The 18,431-nt window shown below is 40.4% G+C and overlaps 1 protein-coding gene across 4 annotated transcripts in view; it reads left to right on the forward strand.

Moving 5' to 3' along the window:
* RERE (arginine-glutamic acid dipeptide repeats) overlaps window positions 1-18,431 on the forward strand; it is a 406,322-nt gene that overhangs the window by 69,884 nt on the left and 318,007 nt on the right. For 3 of the 4 annotated variants that reach the window (XM_077837604.1, XM_077837607.1, XM_077837608.1), the window contains exon 1: window positions 10,147-10,635. The exons of the other annotated variant lie outside the window; for it this stretch is intronic. The gene's annotated coding sequence lies outside the window, so the exon portion shown is untranslated. Of the gene's footprint in view, window positions 1-10,146; window positions 10,636-18,431 lie in introns of those variants that run through there. 4 annotated transcript variants of the gene reach the window in all.

The following is an 18,431-nucleotide window of genomic DNA, read 5'->3' on the forward strand; positions in this document are numbered from 1 at the left end:
GGTGATTAAACTGATGACTGCTCCACTATTGTATAATAGGCCTGGTTATTGATACATCTGTGAAGGAAATAATATTTTTCCTATAGTTAGTTTTAAGACTCATGTATACGGCTTACAACCTAGCTATGTGGAAGAGACCCTAATTTTGTGTATGCGGTATTTGCATTTAAGAATGCTTCCGAGTGTGTTTGAAATAAATAAAAATAGGTTTGACGTCAACAAACCTGATTGGATAATTCTATGTGAGCTAAGGTCCATGTTGCTCTCAGACCAGTGTAGTTTTTAAAGTACCTTTTTTCCCGTGCTTTTTAAACTAGAAAGGGAGCCTTTGGATAAAAGGCCTGGTTGTTACTATGTTGACAGTCCTAAAAATTCAGATTATCAGCCTGGAGGTAAGATGATGCACGTCTAACATTTGGTTGCAATGATTCATATTAGTATAGTGTCTCAATAGACATCTATTAATCAATGGAAGCATCTACAAATTGGGAAGTATCAATTCTTGACAAATAGTAATTGTTGCTATGAAGTTGAGGCTGGCCGTCTGTTGCCATGGTTTTTTAGTTAGCTATTATAAATGAGTGGTGGTGGTGGAGGAGGAACACCCAGTTTCCCCTGCCTCTCCTTTCCCTCAGATCCCTGTTAAAAATAAAAACTAGATTAGTTCCATCCCCAGGTATCCTCTTTCTAGACTGAAATTCAGGGTGTTTTTTTCCCTTTGGTCTTATTTCTGAAGATCATGACTTCCATGTGTGTGCTGCACCTTCTTGACTGGCTAGTCCCCTTTGCACATGAATCCACAACTGAACTATAGGCATGCGGTTCCAGATTGTTAAAATATTTTCAGCATTATAGTACAGACTTCCTGTTTTTAAAGCTTATCTGACCCTCCTGAGGGAAAGATTAATATAGCAATGGTCACGTCCTGTGGCTATTGTCATTTTTAAAAAGTCTATTGAATTTTCTGAAATCCTTGAATGTAAAAGTGATGCACTAAAGATGTTGAGTGCTCTAGTCACATTTCTGATCTTTTTCAGTGCCTTTAATAAATCCAGCAAGTTTTTGCATATATGTTTGTTTAGTGTCTGCTACATTCAGTATGTCAGGAAAATCTCCCAGTAAAGGATCTGCCCTATTCTGGAGAGATTGTAAAGGAAGCATTTGGCAGTCATTTCCTTTAGCTTGTGAGAATGAGCATGCTTTACATTATAATAGTTTAAACATACCGCAGGCTGTTGATAGAGGTATCATATTTTCCATTTGCAAAGTTCCTTTATATCTAAAATCTTGAGGAGAGATCAGGGTTGCTTTCATTGTTGGTTTAAAATTGCATTGATAAAAAAGTTGAAAGAAATGCATTAGCCTCACTCCTCCCCTTCCTGCTTCTATTTTAATCAGAAGTTCATACTTCCAAATGTTTCCTTTTTACTTTAAAAAAAAAAAATCAACTAAAGCTAAGTTAGTGCAGACTCCGTAACGTTGCTTATCCTTTGATTAAAAGCCAATATACGTTATTTAGGTAAAACATTCCTTTACACTTTTTTTCATTTTGTCTTGAAAACTGTCTGTCCAGCTGTCTGTCTGTCTCTCTTGTTTTTAAAATGGCATCTTCTAAAATAAAAAGTACTTCGGTTCAAGAGAAGCTGCAGTTTAGTGCAAAAAGTTACTCAACAGGTTGGTGTCTTGCTTTATCTGTACCACAGACTCAGAAGCTCTTAGTTTTTGTTTTCACGTTTTGCGTTTACAGTGTGCCATTTCTTGCTTTCTTCCCAGGGCAGGCATTTTCAGAAAAAGACTGCTTAACTTCTATATTTGCTGCTAAGTAGTAGGGAAACAAACCAGAGGGAGAAATAGTGTGTAAGTTAATTTCTTTGATTTGCAAACATGATCTTATTTGCTGAAATATCTATCTATCTAGCCTAGTTTGTTTTGATTTCTTGCTGTGAAAGTTCCAGCTGGGGTTTCAAGTTGTCTTTCTCACCACTTGCTTTCTAGCAGCTTGGTCAGATTCCCCCAACTGAATTTATTACATTTAGCAGATACCTAAGTACATAAAGGACCTCATCTTAAACATCCTGCCAAGTCCCTGAGTTCCTCAGCTCATTCATTCATATGACCCTCTTTGTCATTTTAGCCACAACTCCTCACTGAAAGAGAGATCTCTCTTCCTAACTGTTTTGTCCTTTCAAAGTGCAATTGTCTTGGAACATATATCCAACCTGATCTCCAGTGAATTTTGCACTGTAAGTGGCAAATGTCTTTTAAAGTGTGCTCCCTCTTACTAGGACTTCTTAAGGCACCTTGAAGAGTTTGTTTCAAGCTTTAGATCGCTGGCAGAGCTGCATACCTCAGAATATTACCATGGAGAGAGCACTGCACTTTGAAGAGTCATGGCTTGACTCTTGACCATGTAGAGAAGTTTGTAGAACAAATAATATTCTAGGATGTTTTGTAAATAATTCAGGTGCCTCCCCCGTCCCCCCTTTTTAAACATAAAAATGGTTTATTAGAGAAAGACTGGGTTCTTCGTACCCGTGCACATTTCTCTAGGATACATTTAGAAAGCTGCTAGTCGTATTTCATAGGAAAAAGCTCAGATGGTGGGGAATAACTTTATCCTCAATACTCTGAACTGCTGTGTGAGTACTGTTGAAATACTTCAGTGTACTTGGTTTGTGAAACTGGCTCTAGGACCTGTCTAGATGAGAAGAAAAGGTATGTTACAATATGCTGGCTAACATGCTGCAACTAACACTTTTGAATCTGCTGTGGACATGTCATGCTGATGTCTGCAAACCTGCTTGAGTCATAGTCATAGAATATCAGGGTTAGAAGGGACCTCAGGAGGTCATCTAGTCCAACCCCCTGCTCAAAGCAGGACCAATCCCCAATTTTTGCCCCAGATCCCTAAATGGCCCCCTCAAGGATTGAACTCACAACCCTGGGTTTAGCAGGCCAATGCTCAAACCACTGAGCTATTCCTCCCCCCGAGGAATTAAGTTAAATTTGAATTTGAGTTAAAGCATAATAGGGAACCTAGGCTTTAACTGAAAAGTATAGTGTAGACATGTTCTAGCTTCACACAATTTTAAATCTTGGTTTAGATGAGGCATGAGACTTGAAGATATTAACTCGTGTGGTAGCTTTGTTATGTTGATGTGTACTTCCTGGAGTCTCTTGTCAATATGGTATACTGTAACAGTGCTTTTTGTTCATGGATGGGTGTACCTGAAAGCTGGTTACTCAGCATGCTAATTAGCTACTTTTCTTTGGGTAAATAGCTGCTTATATGGACTATTTTTTTCTTTCAGATTTGGGTTTTTAAAAAAAGGCAGTTGCAGCTGAGAGCATGTTAGTAAAGTTTAAGTCTTCAAACTCTGCAGTATAACTATAAATCCCAGAAAGTAGAAGATTACAATCTTAAGTGATAGTGTTCTGGTCAACACTTCCATAACTTTTGAAACTGGATTAGTTACCATACTTTAAGGGCATAGTGTATTTTAGAATTGTGTGAGAGTGCTTTTAACCGTAGATGTGAGAATGTCTGGGGAAGGACCTCAAAAGGTGGACAAGATGGACAGACTGTTATCCCAGTAACCAAAAATTAGTATTTAATAAAGGCGGACAACAATTATGGAAATGTTTTGTTTAATTCATTCTTATGTACCTTAATAGAGAGGTCTTTTGCTCTGAATTAAGTCTTAAAACTGGGTACAGATTGAACCTCTCTCATCTGGCACTCCCTGGTCTGGCGACATCCGTGGTCCGGCATAGGCATCGACTCTGCGGATGCTATGGGGCTGGAGCACCCATGGGAAAAATTTAGTGGGTGTGGAGCATCCACTGGCACCAAGCTCCCTCCTCTTGCCCCTCTCCCCATGCCTCTTGCGCGCTGGTGGCCCCACGCTTACCAACTCCTTCTCCCTCCCAGCACTTCCGGAGCGCTGCAAACAGCTGATTTGCAACGTTCAAGCTCCAAGAGGGAGGGGGAGAACCTGGGTCCGGTGGCTGGGACCCCAGGCCAGGGGCCGGCGGCTGGGCACAAAGGCTGGGGTTGCTGTAGCATGCCCCACACCCCTACTTCCCGTGCCTTTGGAGACCTGCTGGCACTCTGCATTGACCTCCCGTGGTTTGGCAAATTCTCTGGTTCGGCACTGGTCCTTAAGGTGCTGGACTAGAGAGGTTCAACCTGTAGTATGTAAGATACCTTGTCCGTATCCAGAAGCTCTTCGGTGAAAGAACTTTGTCTTCTCCTCCTTCCTATGGAGATTTCAGAGTCACTCAGGTGGAACTGATGTACCAGGCTGCCCTCAGTGTTCTTTGTACATAGTCTATACATTGGTAATTGTTTCAATACTTCTTACAGGTCCTTAAGCCAAAGGTAACAGCACTTTGCCTGTTAGCTGACAGGTAAATACTGATCCATGATCACTATTGCTATTGCAAAATGTTTTAAGTTGCGTTTTTCCTGTGTCTTTCCGTCCTCTGAGTTAGGAGATGATGTAAAATCACGTTCTCAGCACTCCACACAGCAGGTGACAGTTATGGCAAGATGAGTGCTTGGAATGTTGAGGAACAGAATGGTCTAATTGGCTGACAATGAGATTAGGATTCACTTGAGGTTCTGGGATTTCTACCCGTCTGGTAAGGCCTTCTTTCTCAGGGCATCAAAGTGGTGTCAAAATTAATGGTTACTTTCAGGGTTTTTGTACTGGATGTTCAAATGTATAAATCCAAAGTGAGAGGTATTTTTTCCCTATTCAAAAGCTGAAATTTTAAAAAACTTCAGTTATTTTTAAACTGTAGGAATGTAAGATAGTGAGTGGTTTAACAGGTGGTCTCTTCCCCACATAATTAAGAGAGCTTTTAAGAAAATGGAATTGTGGAGGCTCATAATCCATAATGAACACAGGTGCTGTCTGGGAATTCTAGGGAGGTAGAAAAATGGCTTATCTAAAAATTGGCTGCTCTGCACCACATTTAAAAACAAAACAAAAACACAGGTATTTTAGTGTGCTGGTTTAGGAACTGCCTCTGCCGTACAAGGAGTCCTGTTAGAGATCTAGCCAAAACACCCTTCCATCTTGTACCAGAGATGGGACTCTGATCATGTTTTAGCATCTCCCCAATTGTGCTATGGCCTAGGAGAGACCACAGCTGAAACTTTGTTAGGCTGACGATACTGTTGAAAGTAGATTCCCCATAGATATATTGTTTTATAGTGTAAACAAGATCATAGCATATAGGTTCGCAGCATGCTGCGGCTGAGTCTACACTAGGGCATCTCCTGGGATTCTCCCTCCTCTCCCCTCCCCTCCCCTCCCCTCCCCTCCAGTCCTTTTTACCACCACTGGTGCAGCTCCACTGGCAGCATTGCTAGTGTAGACAAGATTGTGGTAGTTTCTGGCACTTCAAATTCTCTAAACTCGCTCAGTATGTAGACAGCAATACCTAGCTCTTAACAAGACCTATGAAACCGTCTACACTCAGCCCTCTTTATACTAAGATCCATTATTAACACTGGTGAAGAATGTAGGTCACTTCTGGCTCACAAAAACAGGTTTGAAAAGAGTTTGCTTCCTACAGTAAACAGTGCCAGACTTTTCAACACCCATTGCAAAATGCATGCTGATACAGTGAGGTGTCTAATGCACTTTCTTTGGTTTGGATCTGTTGGCACTAGTAGCCAAGCCGTTTACATATCTGGATGAGGTCATAAAAGTCTGCAGTTAACTGCTGTAATGAGTAGCTTTTGTCTTGTAATTTTTCAGCCTTAGGCTAGCTGTATATTGGGCTTATTTTTAACCATAGGTTTCCAATTGTTGTTCCTACCATTGGGGGTGCACCAAGTATTAGTACAGGTAAGAATTTTGGCCAAAAAAAAATGGGGGTGGGGGTGGAGGGGAGATGACCTGCAACAATACTGGGGCAGTACCAGCAGCGGTGTGAAAAATGGAAAAACTCTGGCAAGAGAGCCTGGTGTAGATAAAGTCCCGAAAAAGCCACATTAGTTAAATCCATTTTCAAAAATAGGTTTGGCTTAACATGGACTTACTGTGGTATGCTTGATTTCAGATTAGCAGCCGTGTTAGTCTGTATCTGCAAAAAGAAAAGGAGGACTTGTGGCACCTTAGAGATTAACAAATTTATTTGAGCATAAGTTTTCGTGAGAGCCAGGCAAAAGAAAGTTAAACCTTCTTTTAGAAGACAGTCAAGATCAAGTTATTCTTGAAAATGGGCTTAACACACTTTGCTTGGCAGAGTTCACAGTAACCAGACAGTGTGTAAAACCTGTTTTTAAAAGCAAAAACTGGACTGTGTAGGTGTAGAGTGCTTTTAAATGTTATATGGCGAACATTTTAGTTTTTGATGATTAAAAATGCATTATTAAAATTATCTTATGTGATCTACACGATCAAATCAAGTATTTTCATGATTAGTTTGCCTGACAAAGTATATATTTTTCAGGTAGGTTTTAAGCAGCTTCTTCGGAGCAGTTTGCCTGGTGGGTGGGTGAAATATTTATGCATACCTGATGATGGCTAAATCTCTCAGAAGGAATTTTGAAAGCAGTTGTACTATAGATCTTGTGGCCTTGGGGTATATCTGTATTTCATGTTTTTCAAATTTTGTAAAGCTCTCACAAGAGGTTATGAATTATTTGTGTCCTATGAAGTGTGTCTAGAAAGCAGCACCTTTATAGCCCTTTAAAAATACACTTTGTCACTCTGCCCAGTTAAGTGCTTGATCTTTCACAAGCTGAAGCACATAGGTGCAGTATACAATGTTAGTGTCCACAGAAACCAGCAAAAGTTGGGAAACTGGAAGTTAAGGCTGACTTTCCAGTTAACTCAAGTAGTGTGTGACACACACACAGAAGACAACACTTATATGATAGCAGGAGTTAATGACAGGTTGTCAAAGCCTTATCTTTGAATCTCCTAGCTTTTGCTGGCTTGTGTCACAACCGTAATGTTACTTAAACTAGGTATTCTATTTAATTATAATACTTATAATAAAGTCAGATGTCAGCTCACTTGGCTGCATGCTTAGGCCTGTAGAACTCGGAGTGCTTTGCTTGTAACTGCATCCGTTGTCTCCTTTCATTATCTGTTAATGGTACTCAACATGACAGCGTTGTTTTGATAAATGGAGACTCCTGTGAAATCCGGGCTGGATTTTGCTTGGATTGGAATTGTCTTCCTTTTGCACAACACTGGGAAATTATGCAGACTGGACCAAAGACAGCAAATGGGAAATGATCTATTGTGTGAATCATAGAAACTACAGACTGAAAAGATCTATTTGGTCATCTAGTTCATCTCCTCCTGGCCAATGCAGGATTGTTGCCCACAGGATATTTTCTAGTGATTTTGTCTAATGTATGAGTGTGATGTTTAAAAAAAAAATAAATGAGCTGTTCTTGTGTATATTCTTTTAAAATCCTTGTTGCCCATTTGCAGATTTCCTGCCTTTAATTTTTACACTGTAGTTTGAAAAGCAATCTCTTGACTGGTTTAATATATTGTGCCCCTGCCAGCTGAGAGAACTAGATTGAATAAAGGCCTTTGGCCTCTAGTAGAGAGTGGGTTTGGGGGAATATGAAGAAGAGTGATAGCACCTACGACAAAATAGTGCTTGGGTTGTTTAATTCTCAGATCAGTTTTTCACAAATGAAACAGAATTGCCATGAAGGTAAGTGCTCTGATCACTGTACATGATCCAGTTTTATTTGTCCATCTGTAAAATTGAGATAATGCTTCCCTAGCTCACAGGGATGTTATGAGCATTGGTCAGTTAGTTTTTGAAACTTATTAATACTTTGAACGTAGTTAACTCCTGTTACCCAAAGATCTCTGATGTACAAATGGAAATTACTAGACCCATTTTGTAGATGGGGTAATTGTGGCACGGTGAGGTTAAGACTTGTTCCAAGATCCCACAGTAAGTCAGTGGCTGAGTCAGGAATACAACCCAATTGTCCTATCTTGCGCCTCTCACTTTACCATGTTATTTCTGTTTTGTTCGGCATCTTTCATGAAAACTGAATCCAAAATGCCTGAAAGGATTTTCAAAGGTGCCTAAGTGATCCGGACTCCTGCACCTAAATCACGTAGGTGCCTTTGAAAATCCAGCCAAATGGGACATATTTCGTGGAAAAGGAACTTAGCATTAGCTTATTGCAAGAAAACTCTTTTGGATGTCATTTGAAAGCAAACATTTTCTTAAGTGGGCACTGGAGAAATAAGCTACTTTCCATGGTTTGCCATGCATGAGGCCATACTTGATCAGAAAATTGAAGTGAGAATAAATGCAGTGTGGTTGCTTTGTACTTGTGGATTGATTTCAGCTCTGATAGGTGTTGAGCTATCACAAAGCCACTTGGTTATGAAGTTAATTTTGAAGCAGCACATTTCCCCCTAGGATGGGCTCCTGTTGAGAAGCTAATGTACAATGGATCTTGCAACAGAGCCAAGCTTGCACTACACACCACCTTCAATTTGTATTGATCACAGCAGCCTTTCAGGGTGGCAAGGGTGTTATACTTCATCCGCTATTTGTACATTAGCTGTGTTGGTGGTTTAGGCAGCTATTTCTAGCAAGGACAGAATTTAAAATTATAAGGTTGTACATCTTTCTCTTGAGAGAGACTTGGACACTACAGTGATGAACACCATATAAATGCCTACCATAAAAATACAAATCAGAACATAACGTACACTATCTGGGGGAAAAACAAGGCCGGGGACAATACTTGACATTCATGGGGACTTGATATACAAAAAAAAATCATGAACTTTGGTTTGACATGTTGGTTTCTTTTGGTGTGTGAGGCTTGTAAAGTAATACTGAGGTGTATGTGTCAGTCATTTAGTTATAGATAAAACATCATTACTGTAAAGCTAAGCCTTTTATTTATTTGACAGAGAAGATATTGTGTATTGCCACCATTCATGGACTGCATACACAACTTCTTTTTGGTAGGTGTACATTTTATTCTGAACTCGAGATCTAAAGGGCTGTACTCCAAAATGAAGTTGGTCATTTCAGGCAGCTGCAAGATTTTATTATTACTGCATTAAGCGGGAGTAGGGGCGATACTTGAAGCTAGTAGCTAAGTATCACGTTTTTTAAAGCCGCATGGTAGGAGTGTATTTATTTCTTCATTATTAGATTAATTTCAATCAAATCAAATTTAAAAGGTGCCTTGCTTAGCAGATGTAGTTTTAGTCTCTTATAAAAAAGGGGAGTGGGGGTTGGAGAGGATTTTAACAAAATGGCTTACTGGTTGAATAAACTACAACAAAATCCTTGTATAGAAATGTCTCTAATGTGACACCAGAGAGGCGCCTCTCTTTTACCCATCATTGGAACAAATGCTCTGTGTGTGCTTCCCTCCACCCCTTTATTTTTTTTATCTGCATTTTTTCCCACCCCCTGTGTTTTGATCTGCATTTGTAGATGTAAGGGGGTTTGTTTCATTAATATTCCTGGCTGCAGCTCTAGGATGTGAGCTGCTGATCACTCCCGGGGATGCTTTGCCTCTTTAATATCTTGCTTGCAGATGCATTTTCTAGCTGACCACGCTATTAAAGAGCTGCCATCAATCACACAGCTCGGTTCCGGCTGGGCTGAGTGGGGAGGAGGGAAAGGATAGGCAACAGCATCAGCCAGAAGGAGAGTGGAGGTGCGTGCGTGCGTGAGCCTGTATATGGCCAAAGATGTATGGAGAGCAGCACAAGTAGCATGGAGAACTGAGTCGTGTGTGTGTGTGTGTGTGTGTGTGTGAGAGAGAGAGAGAGAGGGGCAGGTGGAGAGTGTGGCCAGGAAGAAGACAGGCACCAAAGACAGAGCTGAGTCTGTGCATTGAAGGGTTAGGCATCAAGCCTCAAACACTGCCTGGGACTGGAATGTGTGTGTGTTCAGCCTGTTTCGTGGTGTCATTTGCACTGGAGGGATAAGCAGCAGAGGCAGCCTGAGCGTGCTCCCTATGTGCCTGTGCATGGCCAGAGCTGTTGCTGCTGGACTCCGCTCCGGGTTTTCCTCTCCACCGCCCGTTGTCTTTTGGAGGCTGTGCTTCTGTCTCTTTTTTTCCTCCTCCTGGTGTCTGGGTAAAAGAAAAGAGACGGGGTCACAGAGGCATGTGGAAGTGTCTGCAGCCGAACAGCTGAGGACTCGGAGCCTGCGAGAGGGGGAGCAGCAGTACAGTGTACATGTGCTGAGGGGAGCCAACTGCAGCAAGCCAGGGGGCTTCTGGCTGTGCACCCAGGGCAGGCTCCAGCTCGGGCAATGCTGCTCTCTCCTCCGCCTGGCCCAGCTACTCTGCAGTAAAGAAGAGGGGGCCTCCTTTTGTTCACCAAGTGTATTTCTCCTTCCCCCCCTCCCCCGCCTTCCTCCTTTCCCTCCCTATCGCCCCCCTTTCCTACCTGCCTTCCTTCCCTCCCTCTTCTCCTCCATGGGCCTTGCATGGTCCTGCATGTTGTTGGACACAGCAGCAGCCACCGTCCTGCAGGCTCCTGAGAAGAAACACAAAGTCCGCAGGGGTCATTCTTTAGCAGCTGCTAGGATTGCAGACAAGTTGTGTTTGTCCGGCTCCTTCAGGAACTGCAAAGCTTAAAGCCCAAGGTTGGCTGGGTGAGTGTGAGCGCAAAGGGGGGCGGGGGGACTGTCGTGTGTGGCTCCTGAGATGGACAGGAACCTTGGACCCTGTCCTGGCTGAAGTCCTTGGATGCTAGGGCTGCATTTTTTGACTCCTGTAAGTGGGCTACAGTTGAAGGAAGTCAGATCTGCTGCAGGTCATGTAATGGGTGTGAGTCCAGAGGGTGCGTTTACACACTACTTAATTCCGTAACTATAGTTAACAGTACATGAAAGGCACTACACAAAATGAAGTTATATTCTGAGGAGAATGTTGAGATGGTCACCCTACTAGTCTTAAAATAGAATAATGATGATAATAAATCACTCTCACTGTACAACAGAAGACACCTGGATAGAGAAACTCGTGACTTTATTCATTTATCTTTGCCCTTCCGGATATTCCAGGTTTTCAAGGAAAGTTGGATTGACGTGGTATGTGATGTGATAGCTTTTATTGGCCCAGAAGGCAAGTTCAGAGTGCTTTAAGGCCACAGGTTCCCCTTTCTCAGGTGAATGTTTTGCTTTGTATGTTTTTAATCTAACAAAGTTAACTAAGCAGAGCAAACATTTTGATTCTACATTATTTTTATGCAAGTGAGGTGAAGATTGAAGTTTCCTTGCTTGGTTGAAAATCCACTTTCTTTCCACTTGCTAGGGTGCAGAAGTGTCTTGGAATGCCTTCTATATTTTAATTGGTACAGTGATTGGTGTAAGGTTCTTCTATAATGTTTGCTCAAACCCTGTTCTTAGTTGAAGTGACAGGGAGACCTGCTTGACCACTTTCTGTTTCTTGAGAAAGAAACCAGCTCTACTTTGTTTTACAATCCGTTTTTAAGCCTTTCTTGAGTACATGTGGCATTACACTGCATGGGGTATTGTGTGACTGGATGGCTTCCTTTCAGCCATATGGGATTCTTTTTTAATTGTATATGAATGAAAATGGCAGTTGACAAGGAGACTAATTTTTCAGTTAAAATTAGTCCGATTTTTTTAAAAGACTTGTAAAATAAGTAAAAGTTAAGAGCAGAAATGTGACCCTTAATTCATGGGGTCTAAATTTAAATATTCTACATTCTAGCACAGGATTCCTTCTGGGAACTCAAAATTAAAATAAATAGGATTTAAAACCCTACAGACAGGGCAATGTTATTTCAGTGTAAAGCCATTGATCTGGTGGCAATTAGTTCCAGACTTGCACCACAATCTGCATTTTTGTCAGATTTTTGTTCTTAAAGGCAATCACATGTTTGAATAGATATATTGCCATGTAAAATAGCACAAGGCAGACATTTTAGATGCTTTACAGCAAGTTGAAGAATTGTGTGGGAGCAACATTTAAAAGCTTTTTTGTTTTTTTCCAACCCTGTAATTTAGTAGTGTTTAAACTATGTTATAAAGATCTCTGGGAGCAGTGAAAGGTGGTTTTGAGTCCAGCACACTCAAGTGCTTATTGTACTCTGGCAGGCTGGGTGCTTGGCAGCCAGTTTTTGAAATGTTATTTGATCTGGCTGCATGATAGAATTGACTAGGATTACACCATTTTTTCCCCCCTGTGGCTGTTGAAAGTGATGCATCAGCGAGTGCTGTTCAATAGCATATTTTAAGACTTAAACTGCATGTATTCACTTTAAGCAGTTTCCAGTGAAAGGCAGTTTAAAATTTCTCTTGTCTTGTGGTTAGGATTTATGAATTGAGGCAAGAGCTGACGTAATCTATCTCACTTCCTTTGTGTGTTTTTTATAGTAGATAGTGTGTTTTTGTTTTACTTTTAATAGCTGTGACTGTTTCTCAAATACTTGCATATCTTCTTTATGCTGTTGGCTTTAGTATAATTAGTCAACTTGTTCTTAAATTATGCATCTTTAAAGATACTGTTCTTTCAACTTTCACTAAAGTTCAGTGAATAGCTTGTATATTATGTGCACTAGTTTTTTATTTTATTTAATGTAACTGTGTACAGCTGTTATATCAGAAGGCATTGACTTCCTTCTGCAGTGTAGAGTATCCTACACTAGAGGTTGTAAAGAATTGCTTGGTGGATCCTCTAACCCCCTCCTTGCTCATTTTTATTCATGTGATGGGACAAGACAGCCTTTTGTTTCATAGTATCAGTAGCTAATAGCTCATTTGTGAGAGACCTTTTGTTTTGGTTTGGGGTGGCAGGGGAGGAAAGAAAGCAAGAAGCCATGTATTAATAGACTTCTCATAAACCTGCCTGTTTTGGGGTCAAAGGGTTATGCTAGCTATTGTGTTGCTTATGAGTATCCAGAAGGAACTATCTATTTTTGTAATGTCACAGGAGGTCAGTGGTTTGTACTGTGGATGAATTACTACTGAGGCAAATATTCTATACTGTTTAAGAATCCTTTAAAGCCATATCTGTATAAAGATGGAGAATGCACTACCCTTAAAGTGTAGAGGCTGTATGCAGTTTGGATTAAAAGGGCCAAGTCCTCAACTGGTGTAAATTGTCATTGCTTCATGAACCCAGTAGAGTTACCTTAGTTTACATCAGCTGTGGATCTGACTCAGTAACTTAATTTCATTATGGATTTTGTTCAGGGTCTAAAGTGATTGTGTAGATTTATGTATAGCATGATCTTGTGTGCAGAAACACTGTCTCTGTCTACTGTTAAATTACTTGTTTGGGTTCTTTTAGTAAATTCTTAAATGGGGGCACTACAACAAGGATATGAGGTTTGTCAGAAACCATGCGTTAAATATGTTGCCCCTCACAGACAATGCATTGCTGCTTCAGTGAACCCAGTGTGTTTTATACTAAGGGCTTGTCTACACTTGAAATGCCACAGTGGCACAGCTGCAGCCCTGTCGCTGTAGCATTCCTGTGTACATATTACCTATGTTGATGGGAGGAGTTTTCCCCGTTGGCATAGGTAATCCTCCTCCCTTGAGAGGTGGTAGCTAAATCCGCAGCAGAATTATTAGATCAATTAAATGCTGTCTACACTTGGAATTAGGTCGGTTTAACTGTGTCATTAGGGGTGTGTATTTTTCACAACCCTGAGCAATGTAGCTGGATTGACCTAACTTTTTAGAATAGACCAGGCCTAAGCCATCTTTTTTGGTAGGTCCGAACACACATTAGTTCTTGTATTTGGCAGAATGTTCCTGGAACTGAGAGCAGTTTGTGGTTATAAGAGTATGTAGGCTGAATTGGAAGCAGGAAAAACAGTCAGTAAAAGCAAACGTGTGAAATCTGTTTATACATGCATCTAATGTGGTGCCTTTATCTCAGACCCAATTAGCTGATAACAAATAGGGTGAAAATGCAGGTGGTAGAGCTGAATGTGTAGTGAGGCTACGGTCCATTAACATTTTGGAGAAATAATGAATGTTCACCAAAATACTAAGGGTTTTTACAAATGTGTTGTTCCTATTTTCCCTTCCATTCACACACACAATCTTCTCACCTAAGTTTGGTGCTGTAAACCCTGTTCGGCTGGCCTGTGCGACAGTGATGTTCCAGTTTCAGAGTAGCAGCCGTGTTAGTCTGTATTCGCAAAAAGAAAAGGAGTACTTGTGGCACCTTAGAGACTAACAAATTTATTTGAGCATAAGCTTTCATGAGCTACATCGGATGCATTTGATGAAGTGACATGAAAGCTTATGCTCAAATAAATTTGTTAGTCTCTAAGGTGCCACAAGTATTTCTTTTATTTTAGTGATGGTCCAGATACCTCAAGCGGAGGACAAAAGATTTAAATCCCCAAAACAAGAAGTTAAAGCAACTGATTGTATACTGTATTACTGAACTATAAAAGTACACCGGACTGTCCCTAGAACGTGGGATTTGGGATCCATGCGTGGTACCACGTTAACGTGGAGACTGGGTTAAAATGAATTGCAATTAAAGTAATTAAATTTGGGATCCATGGCCGTGACCGCGTTATATGCGAATTCGTGCTATATAGTTGCGTGTTCGAGCGAGGTTCCAATGTATGTCAAGTAAGGTCTTTTATGAACCCTTGTAATGTTCTGAACTTCGTTGCCATCATAAGATGTATATAGACTGTGGTTATGAATCTGTATGTTTGTGTATGTAGAAAACTGTGTTCATAATCTCTACTACTACACCTCAGAAAAGGGTGTTGAGTAGTTAGCGAGAACAGGCAACTCCAGCCAGGTGTTCACGTGAAACCAGCTTCAAATAATGATTCAGCGTCCTGCCCAGGAAAATACTATGATGGACCAACAGAGTTAATGGAAATACATTTGAGATACCCCTGCTATCAAGTCAAGAGGGAATTTCCTCACTCTGAATAAACAAGTCACCATGGACTGAGTGGGGGGAACAGCCTTTTAAAAACAGGCTTGGGACTGATTTAAGCTTTTTCTTTTTTTTTAATCTAGACCTTGAGGGACAGCCTCATGATTGAAGGCTCAGTCCCCCTCCTGTAGCTCAGGGGTATGCTGAGAAATTGACTTAAGGCAATAGATAACTTGCATTAGAAAAGGGATTTTATCTAATAAGAGAGCATAAAACCTGAGGCTGTGTTTTTGGGTTTCTCTGTAACCTGTATATATTTTTATTTCCCTTACTATTTTTATTTGTGAATCTGATTTTTCTAGTAAACTTTTTTTTTAAATTTTATTCCCCTCCCCCCCCCCCAAGCAGGTATCTGGTGTGTAAATTATGGAGGGTGGGGGCCAAAGTAGGCTGATACCTCAGGAGTGGGTTTTACATCTTTGCAGGTGATGAACCAGAGGGAAACAGTCCAAGTCTCTGGTAATTAAGAACTCGGGGAGGACGTATTTGGAGAGACTTGGGACTGAAAGGGCTGTTGGTGTCACCCTGCAAGGAGTAACTAGTTTGTGAGAGCCAGAGTGAGACCTGATGCTTGTAGGCTGGCTACTAGGGAAATGAACCATACATGCACAGCACAAAGGCCACTAAGATTTACAGGGCAGGTGGTGACAGGACCCCTTACTGGTCTGGGTACTCCCCATTATGCCACAGTGGCATAGTTGCTGCAGGAGTTGCACCCCAATATCAGCGAACTGAGGTTCACAGTCCAAACACTTGCTGAACAAACCCTAACAGATTCAAAAGTGAAGGAGCAAAGTACAAGCTTACAATTTATTATTTTCTGTTTATTTCGGGTGAGGGAAAATACAAGGAGGAAAATGAGCTGGTTAATCACTGGAAAAAATGGATGAAAATCAACTTGGGAGCTTGTATTTGCAATATTTCTCTAAGGGGAAATATTGGTATTCCCCTAAAGGGAAATCAGTAGAGGATCTGAGAACCTTGCATATTGAGCCTTTTAAGCAGAAAGAGGAAGGTACAGGTGGAATTGACTCTATGCTGGGACACCAGCCAGGCCTTAATTCCCAAGAGGCAGCTGCTAAGGTAGAGCTTACCAAATTGCAACTCCACAGCTGGCTCATCTGAGGCTATAGGCTAAATGCTGAATGAAGTTTTCACTATGCTGGTAACCTCATAGGTGGGTGCAGTACCAGTGATGACACAGTAACTCAGATACAGTTTTGTAGACCTTCAGTGAAGATGTACCCTTACGACGACGAAGCAGGAAAATGGATAGTTCTGCAGTAATTATAAGAAGAACTAAAATTAGTGAAACTTGTTATATCTGGGACGTAAAGCCCTATGTAGGGCCACTGTTGTTTAATCTTCAACACTGATGTGTAAATGTGCCGGGTAACCAGAGGTTGAACCAGGGTCAGTTATTTGCACCAATATTCCATACAAGCAATAAAATGTATTGGTCTGTTTAAAAAATAAAATAATGTGGCCTGCATGTTTTGATGAACTATTTGTCAAAAGCCTCCGGATAATGCTTTTTACAGTATTCAGACTGTATTTGCGCATCGGATGAAGTGAGCTGTAGCTCACAAAAGCTTATGCTCAAATAAATTAGTTAGTCTTTAAGGTGCCACAAGTACTCCTTTTCTTTTTGCGAATACAGACTAACACGGCTGCTACTCTGTGACCTATCAAGTTATCTACTAACTTTAAAACGTGTGATAGAAGCAGCAGTGTTCTAAGTCCTTAACTCGTTTTGAGCCCCACAAGTTTAAAGAATAGTCCCTTACATGGTAAACTGCTCTTCAATAAATACTAGGTCAAAATAATCTCTGATACTGTTACCAAGCTATGTATTCAAAATGTTCAGTGCACTTAAGATCCACTTGTGTTAAGTTATCCATTCTCAGTAAGAACTTTGCTTATATTTCCTAAACCTTGAGTGGCTGCATTCTTGTTTAGTTTGTTTCATACTCTAGAAAACCTACATTCCAACCCCTTCCTCTTGAGAAAGATGGTTGTGTTTTTTCTAAGTTAATTTTTCCTTTCTTAAAAATCATTGTCGGCTCTTCACCAGGTTTTCCTGCTGCTTCTGAAACACCAAATATTGCTTGTCTGAAAGTCTTTCTAGGAATATACATATTCAAAATTCCATATAATTTTTTTTTGCTATAGTGTCTGATCTGGAGTCTCACTAAGGTTACAACCATGCCACAGTCGAATAACCATATTTTAAGGTTCTAATATAGTTCCCTGGCCAGCATGGATGAGGCCCCCCCGAAATCTGCAAGCCACACTAGCCTATAGACAAACTTTCTAGTATTTCCTGACATTTATGAAACCTGCAACACTGTTTTATAATGTGAATCTTAAGGCAAATATTGATGCTGATCAGGAAAACTGTTGGACTCATATGACACACAAACGGTAGTGTGAACTGAATCTCATTTATCTTTGCCCTTTTATGTCTGTTTGAAAGTTTATCAGTGAATCCTTTTGTAACAGAGGTTGAATGATAGTAAATGTTAAATTCTCACTGAGAGAGCTCACAACAATTCGTATTTGTTCCCAAGTTTGCCTGAGGTAGCAGTTTGAGTTTTGACCTTTGAATGCAAAGCAAGAACAAGTAATGTTGAAAAATGTAAATGATTAAAACAAGCTGGGCTTCTTTAGGAAACTTTTATGCAGCTCTGCCAACAAAAAGCCCCAGTGATTGCACAAACATTTGGTTACTGGGATAAATAATATTTGACTGTGATCTGTGAATTTTGTTTATTATAACTATATGTTTCTCATATGACAACAGGGTTAGAATTCTGGCTTTTCCTACTGTTAGCAAAAGCATGGGGGAAATGAGGGCTGTAAATTTCGCATTAGCAATGCGACTGCACAGTTCCTCAAGGGGGAAATAACAGTGCAAATTTCAGAGGAATGATTCAGTGCGATTAAGCTCTTCTGTGAAAATGGGTATAATTCAGAGGCAACAATCTAAAGTTCTCCAGCAAACCTGAACTGTTTTAATAATTCCTAGACTTTAGATATCTTCAGATTTGCATGTTCCTTTTTCAAAAGTAAGGTAAGGTCTACTATGCTAACTGACAGGGAAGGGAAACACAATTTTTCAAAACTAGCTAATCCTAATCTAGGTGTGCTGCAGCATTTCTACCTAATAATGCAGAGCTTTATTTTAAATTAGTCTGTTGCAGATTTATATGCTTTACTAAAACAACAAAAAGATAGCCCTAGTTTGACATAGTGTTCACTTTGTCAAACAATTAGACGCCTTTTTTTTGTAGAGATCAGAATACTCTGAGAAGTAAAGTTGCAGTTTTTCAGAAATATTACATGTTATGTAGCAGCACCTGAAGTCTGGAAAATTAAATACTCTGCAAGAATGTTAAAAATGAAGGCATTGTTAGCGTTTATAACACTAAATCAGTGGTATATTTTTCCCCCTCTTGTTTGGAAGGTTTTGGCCTTTGGTTTGCGGGGTGTATTTTAGCTA

This window comes from Eretmochelys imbricata, chromosome 18 (assembly GCF_965152235.1).
Source record: "Eretmochelys imbricata isolate rEreImb1 chromosome 18, rEreImb1.hap1, whole genome shotgun sequence".
Taxonomy (NCBI): domain Eukaryota; kingdom Metazoa; phylum Chordata; order Testudines; family Cheloniidae; genus Eretmochelys; species Eretmochelys imbricata.